Below are 13819 nucleotides of genomic sequence, written 5' to 3' on the forward strand. Positions count from 1 at the left end.
AGTGGATAGTATGCCCATCCCGAAATCAAAAGGTGGTGAGCTCAAATCCCACTCCAGAAGCTTCAGAACAAAAATCTAGACTACCATCCCCTGGTGCTGCCTTTCTATTGCCCTTTTTTGAGGTGCCATCATTCAGATGGAACAATAAACCTATCTGTCTGATGGAACCATCAATTCACCAGACACGTGTTTCCGATGTGAATCTAGGCTTTAATCAACTTACTTCAGAGCCAGCCTGTTACCTGTTGATGAACTCGTAGTGACCCAGGCTGACTCTGGACACGGATACTTATACAGCTGCACTAGGGGGAGGAGTCGTGGGCGGAACCAAGGGTGGAGCCCAGTACAAGTTCCTAAGTGCTCCCAGCGCTACTCCCCCTAGTGGTAGGATGGCGCTACTGCGCTTACAATAACAGTGTGAATTAGTATATAGACATTCATATATTACATTCACCACATTCACCACCTGCAAAAAAATCAAGTCCGGCGGGGGGTGGTGGTCTAGTCTATAACGTCAGTCTGTCCGGCGGTCGGATTGTCCGCTGAGACCTGCAAAGCACCGGGGTTGCAGCCTCTTGCGGTGGCTGGATGGGTGTTGTGTGCTGGGGTACGATGGCGGACTCCAGCGAGGGTTGTATTCGAGCTTCATACTCTCCTGGTTAAACTGGGGGCTGGCCGGCGCGGGTGCGCGGGACTGGTGGAGCGAGCTCGGGGGCTCGGGAGCACAAGGGGGCGGCAGCATGGGGTGTAGGGTGAGAGATCCTTCTCTGGGGGCAGAGGGGGGGGGGGCTGGATCCGGGGGGGGGCTGGATCCGGTGGGTGCCAGATCCCGGAGGGATACTGTGTCCTGACGGGCATCAGGGAACTCGACGAATGCGTACTGGGGGTTGGAGTGGAGCAGGCGCACCTTCTCAACAAGAGTGTCGGTTTTGTGCCCCCTGACGTGTTTCCTCAGGAGTACGGGGCCCGGCGTCCTCAGCCATGCCGGAAGTGAGACCCCCGTGGTAGTGCCCCTGGAAAAAATGAAGAGCCTCTCGTGAGGGGTCTGGTTGGTCGCCGTTCACAAGAGGGACCTAATAGCGTGGAGTGCGTCTGGGAGGACTTCCTGCCACTGGGAGACTTGGAGCTTTCTAGACCGGAGGGTCAGTAGGATGGTCTTCCAGACCCTCGCGTTCTCCCTTTCCACCTGCCCGTTCCCCCTGGGGTTGCAGCTGGTAGTCCTGCTCGAGGCAATGCCCTTGTCGAGCAGGTACTGACGCAGCTCGTAAACCAGGAGCTGGTTTAGCTCACTCAGCTAAATCGCTGGCTTTTAAAGCACACCAAGCAGGCCAGCAGCACGGTTCGATTCCCGTACCAGCCTCCCCGGACAAGCGCCGGAATGTGGCGACTAGGGGCTTTTCACAGTAACTTCATTGAAGCCTACTCATGACAATAAGCGATTTTCATTTCATTTCATTTTCACTTTCATGAGGGACGAACCCTGGTCGCTGTGTACGTAGCTGGGGAAACCAAACAGGGTGAAGATGCTATGCAGGGCCCTAATGACTGTGTGGGAGGTCATGTCGGGGCAAGGGATAGCGAATGGAAAGCAGGAGAACTCGTCTACGACGTTTAAGAAGTAGATGTTCTTGTTAATTGAGGGGAGTGGCCCTTTGAAATCAATCGCGAGGCGTTCAAAGGGCCTAGAAGCCTTGACCAGGTGGGCCCTGTCTGGTCTATAGAAGTTTGCACTCCGCACAGATCGGGCAGTCCCTGGTGACCGCTTTTACCTCCTCGTTGGAGAAAGGCAGGTTTCGGGCCCTGATGTAGTGGGCGAGCCGGGTGACCCCCGGGTGGCAGAGGTCATTGTGGATACTTTTTAATCGGTCGATCTGCGCACTGGCGCATGTCCCGCGGGATAGGGCATCCGGAGGCTCGTTGAGCTTCCCGGGTCGATATTTGATATCGTAATTGTAGGTGGAGAGTTCAATCCTCCACCTCAGGATTTTATCATTTTTTATTTTACCCCTTTGCGAGTTGTCGAACATGAAGGTAACCGATCTTTGGTCGGTGATGAGGGTGAACCTCCTACCTGCGAGGTAGTGCCTCCAGTAATGGATAGCCTCCACAATGGCTTGTGCTTCTTTCTCGACTGAAGATTGTCGGAGTTCTGAAGCGGAGAGGGTACGGGAGAAAAATGCAAGGGTCTCCCTGCCTGATTTAAAGTGGCTGCTAGAGCTACCTCTGAGGCGTCGCTCTCTACCTGGAATGGGGTGGATTCATCCACCGCCCGCATGGCCGCTTTGGCGATGTCCTCCTTGATGCAGCTGAAGGCCTGGCGCGCCTCGGCTGACAGGGGAAATCGTGTGGCCCTAAAGAGTGGGTGGGCTTTGTCCGCATATTGAGGGACCCACTGGGCGTAGTAAGAAAAAAATCCCAAGCACCGTTTGAGGGCCTTGGGACAATGAGGGGGAGGGAGGCCCAGGACTCCGTTTTCCAAGACATAGCCGAGGATGGCTAGTCTGGATGTGCGGAAAACGCATTTCTCCTTGTTGTACGTTAGTTTGAGTTTCTGTGCCGTCTGGAGAAAACGGTGGAGGTTGGCGTCGTGGTCCTGCTGGTCATAGCCGCAGATGGTGACATTGTCCAAGTACGGAAACGTGGCCCGCAGCCCGTACTGGTCCACCATTCGGTCCATTGCTCGTTGGAACACCGAAACCCCATTAGTGACGCCGAAGGGGACCCGGAGGAAATGGAAGAGGCGGCCATCGGCCTCGAATGCCGTGTAGTGGCGGTCCTCCGGGCGGATTGGGAGCTGGTGGTATGCAGACTTCAGATCCACCGTGGAAAAGAGCCGATACTGGGCGATCTGATTTACCATGTCTGCAATCCTGGGGAGGGGATACGTGTCGAGGAGCGTAAATCTATTTATGGTCTGGCTATAGTCGACAACCATACAGAATTTTTCCCCCGGTCTTAACGACCACCACCTGAGCTCTCCAGGGACTATTGCTGGCCTCTATAATCCCCTCACTGAGAAACCTTCGGACCTCTGCTCTGATAAATACCCTATCCTGCAGGCTATACCGCCTGCTACGAGTGGCTACGGGTTTACAGTCCTTAGTGAGATTGGCAAAGAGAGGAGGGGGAGGGATTCGCAGCGTAGCGAGGCTGCAGATCGTGAGTGGGGGCAGGGGCCCTCCGAAGCTGAGGGTGAGGCTCTTGAGGTTACACTGAAAATCTAGGCCTAGTAAGAGTGGCGCGCAGAGGGTCGGGCAAAATGTAGAGTTTGAATTTCGAGTAGCTAGCGCCTCGGATTGTGAGTGTCGCGGCGGTGTGTCCCTGGATCTGGACCGAATGGGAGCCTGAAGCGAGCGCGATAGTTTGCTGCACGGGGAAAACGGGGAGCGAACAGCGTCTTACCAGGTCTGGGCGTATGAAGCTCTCCGTGCTCCCGGAGCCGAAGAGGCATGGCGTTTTGTACCCGTTGATATGGACCTCTGCCATCGAGTTTCATAGGTTCTACGGTCGGGATTGGTCTAGGGTGACCGCGCTGAGTAGCGGGTAGTCGGCGGCTCGATCAGCTGTGCTGGAGTGGCCCCGTGATAACTGCCCTCTGAGTTCATAGTCTTGTTCGAATTCCTCCGCTGAGTTGTCCGAGCGTGGAGATGCCGATCGGGCCCTTGGACCGCACGTGGCGGGCGGCGAGGAAGATGGCGTCCAAGATGGCGGCCCCCATGAGTCGCACGTGGCGGGCGGCGAGGAAGATGGCGTCCAAGATGGCGGCCCCCATGAGTCGCACGTGGCGGGCGGCGAGGAAGATGGCGTCCAAGATGGCGGCCCCCATGAGTCGCACGTGGCTGGCCGCATGGTGGAGGTTTTCCAAGATGGCGGCCCCCATGACTCGCAAGTGGCTGTAGGGGGCGGAGTCGGGGCATAGGCCGCAGCGTTTCGGGCCCCGCGGGGCTGGGGTGGGGAAGCTGGGGCCCTTTTTGCGAGGCACACTCTTGCGTAGTGGCTTTTCCGCCCGCTGCTGCTGCAGGTCGCATTGCGGGCCGGGCAGTGCTGCTGCGGGTGCTGATTTTGGCCGCAGAAATGGCAGGCTGGAGCAGCATAGTGGCTGGGGCAGCATGGTGGCTGGAGCAGCATAGTGGCTGGCTGGGGCAGCATAGTGGCTGGCTGGGGCAGCATAGTGGCTGGCTGGAGCAGCATAGTGGCTGGGGCAGCATAGTGGCTGGCTGGGGCAGCATAGTGGCTGGGGCAGCATAGTGGCTGGCTGGAGCAGCATAGTGGCTGGCTGGGGCAGTATAGTGGCTGGAGCAGCATTGTGGCTGGAGCAGCATAGTGGCTGGGGCAGCATAGTGGCTGGCTGGGGCAGCATAGTGGCTGGAGCAGCATTGTGGCTGGAGCAGCATAGTGGCTGGAGCAGCATTGTGGCTGGAGCAGCATAGTGGCTGGCTGGGGCAGCATAGTGGCTGGGGCAGCATAGTGGCTGGCTGGAGCAGCATTGTGGCTGGCTGGGGCAGCATAGTGGCTGGGGCAGCATAGTGGCTGGGGCAGCATTGTGGCTGGAGCAGCATAGTGGCTGGAGCAACATTGTGGCTGGAGCAGCATAGTGGCTGGGGCAGCATAGTGGCTGGAGCAGCATTGTGGCTGGAGCAGCATAGTGGCTGGAGCAGCATTGTGGCTGGAGCAGCATAGTGGCTGGGGCAGCATAGTGGCTGGCTGGGGCAGCATAGTGGCTGGCTGGGGCAGCATGGTGGCTGGAGCAGCATAGTGGCTGGGGCAGCATAGTGGCTGGGCAGCAGAGTGGCTGGGGCAGCATAGTGGCTGGCTGGGGCAGCATAGTGGCTGGCTGGAGCAGCATAGTGGCTGGGGCAGCATGGTGGCTGGGGCAGCATGGTGGCTGGAGCAGCATTGTGGCTGGGGCAGCATAGTGGCTGGGGCAGCAGAGTGGCTGGGGCAGCATAGTGGCTGGCTGGGGCAGCATAGTGGCTGGCTGGGGCAGCATAGTGGCAGGCTGGAGCAGCATAGTGGCTGGGGCAGCATGGTGGCTGGGGCAGCATAGTGGCTGGGGCAGCATGGTGGCTGGCTGGGGCAGCATAGTGGCTGGCTGGGGCAGCATAGTGGCTGGGGCAGCATAGTGGTTGGCTGGGGCAGCATAGTGGCTGGCTGGGGCAGCATGGTGGCTGGCTGGGGCAGCATGGTGGCTGGAGCAGCATGGTGGCTGGAGCAGCATAGTGGCTGGCTGGGGCAGCATAGTGGCTGGCTGGGGCAGCATAGTGGCTGGGGCAGCATGGTGGCTGGGGCAGCATAGTGGCTGGGGCAGCATAGTGGCTGGCTGGGGCAGCATAGTGGCTGGGGCAGCATAGTGGCTGGCTGGGGCAGCATAGTGGCTGGGGCAGCATAGTGGCTGGCTGGGGCAGCATAGTGGCTGGGGCAGCATAGTGGCTGGCTGGAGCAGCATTGTGGCTGGCTGGAGCAGCATAGTGGCTGGCTGGGCAGCATAGTGGCTGGCTGGGCAGCATAGTGGCTGGCTGGGGCAGCATGGTGGCTGGGCGGCCGCGTAGCACAGGCCTGGGGGAGTCGCTGGTCAGGGGCCCATGATGGGGTCGCGGGGTCCGCGGGGAACGAGTTAAGGCTGCGGAAGGAGACCTACATCGTGGTCGCAGCTTCCACAGTTGTTTCTAAGTCCTGGGCCCCCTTTTCCAGCAGTCGTTGGAGCACATAGTTAGACCTGAGGCCCGCTACAAAAACATTGCGTACCGCCAATTCCCTGTTCAGCCGCGGTAACCGCTTGGTAATTACAGTAATTGGACAAATTGTTAAGTTCTCTTAGGAATTCTGCGAGTGATTCCGTAGGCCGCTGACGGCGAGTCGTAAACACACGGTGAGCGTAAACTTCATTAATTGGCCTTACATACATTTTTTCGAGAACTGCTAGCGCCGCAGTATATGAACCGGCCGAGTTTAGTTGCGTTGAGATTTTATGGCTCACCCTCGCGTGCAGTAGACTCAGCTTCTGATCCTCTGTTGTTTCGGCTGTGCTTGCTTCTGCCAGGTAGGCCTTAAAGCACCGCAGCCAGTGGGAGAAGATTTCTTTAGCCTCTGCATCCTGCGGGTTGAGTTCCAGGCGTCCAGGCTTGAAGGCCGATTCCATAATCGATCTTACTGTTCTTAAGTCGATTAAATTGATGGAACCATCAATTCACCAGACACGTGTTTCCGATGTGAATCTAGGCTTTAATCAACTTACTTCAGAGCCAGCCTGTTACCTGTCGATGAACTCGTAGTGACCCAGGCTGACTCTGGACACGGATACTTATACAGCTGCACTAGGGGGAGGAGTCGTGGGCGGAACCAAGGGTGGAGCCCAGTACAAGTTCCTAAGTGCTCCCAGCGCTACTCCCCCTAGTGGTAGGATGGCGCTACTGCGCTTACAATAACAGTGTGAATTAGTATATAGACATTCATATATTACATTCACCACACTGTCCTCCCCGGTGGATCTGTTAAAAATCCCGTGGCACTATTTCTATAAAACAAGGGAGTTTTACCCCATCCCTAGTCAACATTTATCGCTCGGCCAGTATCTCTAAAACATTGTCATTATCACGTTGTTGGTTTTGAGAACTTTCTGTGCAATGACTGCCACAACACAAATGATCACAACCGGTCGAGAGATGTGTTTGTGAATGTTTTTGTCTTCCATGCATCAGGACAGGTGCAAGAGTGTCAAATTTCGAAGGGAGTAACAATTTCTACTACAAGAGAAAATAGGTGCCTGGAGAAAGCAACTTGCCTCTTTTGAATTCAACAAAAGCACGGGGAACGCTAGCTCATGCAAACATGCGATATGGGAGCAGAAGTCGGCCATTTGGCCCCTACCCCTGCTCTAATCAACAAAAGTGTGACTGATCGGTTTGTGTTTAAAATTCCACCTTCTCATGTTTGATTCTTTTGCCTGGCAAGAATCTACCTCCGCCTTAAAAATACCCATCTGTGTCCTGACTGGGTGACCCCTTCATTTTTCAAACTGTGGCCACCTATATCTGGACTCAGCCACAAGAGGAAGCATCCTTTCCACGACAACCTTGTCAAGACTGTTCAGGATCTTGTGATGAATGCAGGAGTTTCAGATGTATTCTTTTATAGGTATTTGATGGAGTAATGGTTAAAAGCCTGAGTTAATTATTGACTGCTACAATCGTGTTTTATCTGAAGAGATACAGCCAGAGTTTCTGCATGGTTCTGTGACCTGATTGGCTGAAGGGCAGACTGGGCTACATTTGAATATCTGGAGTTACTGATTTACATACTGCATTGTAAACAGTAACCCAGGATATGACGTCCACAAATCCCTGCCAGTATCCCCTGAGTTTTGGACACGCCCAGAACATGTGGACATGGTTCGCTGGTTCTCCCCCACATCTAGCACACTTGTCCTCCAGCCCCAAAAAATTGCTCATCCAGGCCACCGTCATGTGGGCCCGGTGAACTACCTTGAACTGAATCAGGCCGAGCCTGGCACATGTTGCGGTTACATTTACCCTCCTCAGAGCGTCTGCCCATACGCCTCCCTCCAGCTCCCCACCAAGCTCCTCCTCCCACTTGGGTTTCAGTTCCTCGGTCCCTGTGTCCTCCACTCCCATAAGCTCCTTATAAATATCCGAGACTCTCCCCTCTCCTACCTCACCCCTGGAAACCACCCTGTCCTGGATCCCCCTTGGTGGAAGGCGTGGAAAGGACGGGACCCGTCTACGTACGAAATCCTGCACCTGCAAGTACCGAAAGTCATTCCTCCCAGCCAGCCCGAACCTCTCCTCCAGCGCCCTCATGTTCGCGAAGCTCCCCTCCAGGAACAAGTCGCCCATCCTTTCCACCTCCGCCACGCTCGAAACCCGCCATCCACCTTCCCCAGGACAAATCGGTGGTTGTCACATATTGAGGACCAGACCGACGCTCCCACTTCCGCCGCATGCTTCCTCCATTGGCCCCAAATCTGCAAAGCTGCCACCACTACAGGGCTGGTGGAGTACCTGGCCGGCGGGAGCGGCAGGGGAGCCGTGACCAGGGCTGCCAAGCTGGTGCCCTGCACGAAGCAGCCTCCACCCACCCCCAAACCGACCCCGTACCCACCATCCATTTCCTTATCATGGCTATGTTAGCCGCCCAGTAGTAGTTGCTGAGGTTCGGCAACGCCAGCCCCCCCTCGTTACAGTTCCGTTCCAGCATCCCCCTCTTTACCCGCGGGGACCTCCCCGCCCAAACAAATCCCACGATGATTTTACTGATTCTTTTAAAGAAGGACCACGGAATGAAAATAGGGAGACACTGAAAAATAAACAGGAATCTCGGGAGGATCGTCATCTTCACTGTCTGTACTCTCCCCGCTAGTGACAGCGGGAGCGCATCCCACCTCCGAAACTCGCTCCTCATTTGCTCCACCAGCCTGGACAAGTTCAACCTATGCATCTTACCCCAGTCGCGCGCCACTTGTATCCCTAGATACCTAAAACTTTCCCCAACCAGCCTAAATGGTAGCTCCCTCAGCCTATTCTCCTGACCCCTCGCCTGCACCACAAACATCTCGCTTTTTGCCATGTTCAACTTGTAGCCCGAAAACCGGCCAAACTCCCCTAGGATTTCCATAATCCCGTCCACCCGTGCCGCTGGATCTGACGCATACAAAGCAGGTCGTCCGCGTAGAGCAAGACCTTGTGTTCTATCCCCCCCCCTGACCATTCCCTCCCATCCCCTTGCCGCTCTCAGAGCAATTGCCAGCGGTTCTATGGCCAACGCAAACAGCAGTGGAGAGAGGGGGCATCCCTGTCTTGTCCCGCGGTGTAGTCTAAAATACTCAGATGTCGTCCTGTTCGTCCTTACACTAGCCTCCAGGGCCTGATATAACAGTTTATCCCAGTCCACAAAGCCCTCTCCAAACCCAAACCGTCCCAGCACCTCCCATAATAGTCCCACTCCACCTGGTCAAAAGCCTTTTCGGCATCCATTGCCACCACTACCTCCACCTCTCTGCCCTCCGGGGGCATCATAATCACATTGAGTAGCCTTCTTAGATTGGCTACCAGCTGCTTGCCCTTGAACCCCGTTTGGTCGTCCACAATCACGTCCGGTTTGCAGTCTTCGATTCTGGACGCCAGGATCTTGGCCAACAGTTTAGCGTCTACATTAATCAAGGAGATTGGCCTATAGGACCCACAGACCTCCGGATCCTTATCCCGTTTTAATATCAGCGAGATGGTGGCTTGCGACATCGTCGGGGGTAACACCCCATCGTCCCTCACCTCGTTAAACACCCTAACCAGCACCGGCCCCAGTATACCCGCAAACTTTTTGTAGAACTCCACTGGATACCCATCCGGCCCCGGGGCTTTACCCAACTGCATGGCCTACAGGCCCCCCATTACTTCTTCAGCTCTAATCGGGGCCCCCAGCCCCTCTACCATCCCCCTGCCCACCTTTGGGAAGGTCAGCCCATCCCCTCCGGTCCCGTGGGGAGTTCCGAGGTATACAGCTTACTGTAAAAGTCCCTGAATACCCTGTTCAATCCTGCCGGGTCTCCAACCCGGTTCCCTGCCCCGTCCACTGCCGTCCCTATCTCCCTGGCCACCTCCCTCTTCCTAAGTTGCTGTGCATGCATTCTGCTGGCTTTCTCCCCATACTCATACACTGCGCCCCTGGCCTTTCTGAGTTGCTCTACGGCCTTCCCAGTGGATAGCGCTCCCAGCTCCCCCTGCAGTCTCCGTCGTTCCCTAAGTAGCTCTGCCCTCGGGGAGTCCGCATATTCCCTATCCGTCCGTGTCATCTCCTGCACCAGTCTGTCCATCTCTGCCCTATCCGTTCTGTCCCTACGGGCTCGGATTGAGATCAGTTCCCCTCTCAGCACCGCCTTCAGCTCCTCCCAGAGCACCGCTGCTGAGACTTCCCCTGTATTGTTGACCTGCAGGTAGACCTGCATGGATTTCCCCACTCTCTCACACACCCTCTCCTCTGCCAACAATCCCACCTCTAATCTCCATTGTGGCCGCTGGTAACTTTCTTTGCAGACCAGCAGGTCGACCCAATGTGGAGCATGGTCCGAAATAGTGATCGCCGAGTATTCTGTATCCCTCACCCCCTCCAAAAAGTCCCTACTCATAATAAAGAAGTCAATACGAGAATCAACCTTGTGAACATGTGAATAGAACGAGATCTCCTTCCCCGTTGGCCGGCCGATTCTCCAGGGGTCTACCCCCCCATTTGTTCCATGAACCCTCTCAGTTCCCTTGCCATTGCCCGGACCCTGCCCGTTCTGGAGCACGACCGGTCGAGGTCGGGGTCGAGGACTGTATTAAAGTCCCCACCCATAATCAACTTGTGCAAATCCAAGTCGGGGATTTTCCCCAGCAGCCTTTTGATGAAATCTACATCATCCCAGTTTGGAGCGTAAACATTCACTAGGACCACCCTCACCCCCTCAAACCTCAAACCTAACCCGTTTGTTAATCATGATCGCGACCGTTCTGGTCTTAGCGTCAAGCCCTGAATGGAAGACCTGGCTAACCCAGCCCTTCCGTAATCTAATCTGGTCCGCCACTTTCAAATGCGTCTCCTGCAGCAACATTACATCCGCCTTCAGAGCCCGTAAGTGCGCGAACACACGTGTCCTCCTGACCGGCCCGTTTAATCCTCTAACATTCCAGGTGATCAGCCTGGTTGGAGGGCACCCTGCCCCTCCCTACGCCGATCAGCCATCCCCCTTCTTGGGCCCACCCCCTGACCATGTGCCGTGCCTCCCCTGGTCCGCCTCTTGGCAGCTCCCACCCCCGACCCCTTCCCTGTTACCTGGTTCAGTTCCCTCCCTCGTCAGCAGAGCATCCCCCCCCCCCCCCCCCCCCCCCCCCCAAGCAACAACCCATTGACCTAACCCCTGCCATATACTGGCTGTATACACACCCCCAGCTCGCTCCCGTTGACTAGCTCAGAGTAGCTAGCCTGGTGGCTCTCAACTCCGGCGCCACCATGTCTCACACCTATTGTCCCCCGCTCCCCCCCCCCCCCCCCCCCCCCCCCCCCCCCCGCCCATACACACCACCTCCCCAGAACAGCCCTGTTCGAGCAATCGCTCTGGGACCGAGACAGAGAGAAAACAAAGAACAAAGCAACATTCCCAGAAGAAGAAAAAAGCAAAGAGAACACGAACAGCCCCCCAGCACCCAACAACTTTAACTTTAACTATCACTTTGGCTTTAACTTTCAAACTTTCAAACAGGCAAATACAAACACAAGAACACCCCCAGTTTTAAGTAGAAGAGCTTGCCGAACGACATCGCTGACACGAAAGGCAATCTGTGAACAAATGCAGACATCCCTTAATACACTCTAACTTGAGTCCATGGGTCCTCAGTTCGGCACCAGTCCATGCCCCTTAGCGAAGTCCATCACTTCCTCCAGGTCGTCAAAATGTTGCTGTTCCCGGTATGTGACCCAAAGCCGTGCCGGGAAAAGTAGCCCGAACTTGACCTTTATAAACAGGATCTCTTTAATTTGTCTATAGGCTGCCCTCCTTCTGGCCACCTCCTGGCTCAGATCCTGGTAGATGCGCAGGACACTGTTGTTCCATGAGCAGCTCCTCGTGCTCTTGGCCCACTGTAGAACCCGCTCCTTGTCCACGAACCTATGGAACCTGACCACCATCGCCCCCCCCCCCCCCCCCCCCCCTTGTGGCTGCCTCGCCTGCACTCTGTGTGCCCTGTCCAGCTCCAACGGACGCGGGAAGAAATCATCCCCCACCAGCTTCTGCAGCATGTCCGCCACATATGCCGTGGCATCTAATCCCTCGGCCCCCTCCGGAAGCCCAATGATTCTCATATCCTGGCTGCGAGACCTGTTTTCCAGGTCCTCCAGCTTGTCCATCAGCCTTGCTTACTGCTCCTTCAACTTACTAATTTCCACATCTGCTACCGTTTGGAAATCCGCCTGCTCTTCCACTGTCTTCTCCAATGATACACACCCCCAGCTAATGCCTGGACCTTCTTATCCTGAGCATCCAGCCTCTGGTCAAGTCGCTCCACCGCTTTCTGGAGCGGTTCCAAATTATCCCGCTTCAGTGCTGTGAAGCTCTCTTTCATGACCTGCAGCATGTTGTCCAGTGCTGCCTGGACCGTCCTTTCTGTGGTCCGTTCATCAGCCATCTTTCCTCCCACTTGAGCTTCCACACCACCTTTGTTCAGCCCCTTCTTCGCCTGTTTTCGCTCCCTTCTGCTCCTTAAGTCCATACAACCCTGTATGGATTCAGATCTAGAGTGCTATTGTTTTCACTCCAGCGCTCAAAAGTTCAAAAAAGTCGGGGGAAAAAGGTCTCAAAGTCTGACCGGAGCGAGAGCCACCAAATGTGCGACTTACTCCCTCATAGCCGCCACCGGAAGTCTCTTAAATTACTATTTTTAAGTTGATTTGAATTACATTCTTTTAATTTGACTCAAATAACTATTTTTAGGTTGATTTAAATTACTATTTTTGAGTTGATTTAAATAACTTTGAATTTGATTTAAATAACTATTTTTAATTTAATCACAGATCAAGAGGGATAAATACTCAGTTTTTTTTAAAAGCTAATTAAATAGTATAGGATAGGAGACATAATCTGATATAATCTGACACAAAACATTTTTCAAAAGTTTAATTTCAAAAGTTTAATTTAAAGGAATAAATCATGGCAGGACCGCTCCAAGGTGTGGTCTGCTCCTCTTGCTCCATGTGGCAGACTGGGGGCAGTTCCAGTCCCCAGGGTCAGCATGTGTGTAGGAAGTGTCTCCAGTTCAAGCTCCTGGAAGCTCGAGTTTCAGAGCTGGAGTGGCGGCTGGAGACACTGTAGATTATCCGTGAGTCGGAGAGCATTGTGGATAGCACGTATAGAGAGGTGGTCACACCGCAGGCTCAGGCTCTGCAGGCAGGAAGGGAATGGGCAAGAGAGCGAGGCAGGTAGTGCAGGAATCTCCTGTGGCCATTCCCCTGCAGAACAGATATCCCGCTTTGGATACTGTTCAGGGGAAAGGCCTCTCAGGGGAAAACAGCAACAGCCAAACTCGTGGCACCACAGTTGGTTCTGCTGCAGAGGGGAGGGGGGATAAGTGTGACAGTGCAATAGTTATCGGGGATTCAATTGTAAACAGAATAGACAGGCGTTTCTGTGGGCGCAAACAAGACTCCAGGATGGTATGTTGCCTCCCTGGTGCGAGGGTCAAGGATGTCTCAGAGCGGGTACAGGACATTCTGGAGGGGGAGAGTGAACAGCCAGTGGCCGTGGTAAACATCGGTACAAACAACACAGGTAAAAAAAGGGATGAGGTCCTAAAAGCAGAATACAGGGAGCGAGGAAGGAAGGTAAGAAATCGGACCTCGAAGGTAGTGATCTCAGGATTACTACCGGTGCCACGTGCTAGTCAGAGTAGGAATGACAGGATAGATAGGATGAATACGTGGCTGAAGGAATGGTGTCAGGAGGAGGGTTTCAGATTCCTGGGGCATTGGGACCGGTTCTGGGGGAGGTGGGACCAGTACAAACAGGACGGGTTACACCTGGGCAGGACTGGAACCGATGTCCCGGGGGGGGGTGTTTGCTAGAGGGGTTGGGGAGGGTTTAAACTAATATGCCAGGGGGATGGGATCCCACGCAAGGAGTCAGAGAAAGTGGGAGCAAGGACAAAAGCAAAAGGTAGAAAAGTGAATAAGAGAAGTGATAGGTGGAGAAACCAAGGGCAAAATTCAAACGGGCAGGAGAGAAAAATATATATTAAAAAAATTATAATTTTAATTCAAATTTTCACAAAATATCAAT

This window comes from Scyliorhinus canicula, chromosome 28 (genome assembly GCF_902713615.1).
Source record: "Scyliorhinus canicula chromosome 28, sScyCan1.1, whole genome shotgun sequence".
Taxonomy (NCBI): Eukaryota; Metazoa; Chordata; class Chondrichthyes; order Carcharhiniformes; family Scyliorhinidae; genus Scyliorhinus; species Scyliorhinus canicula.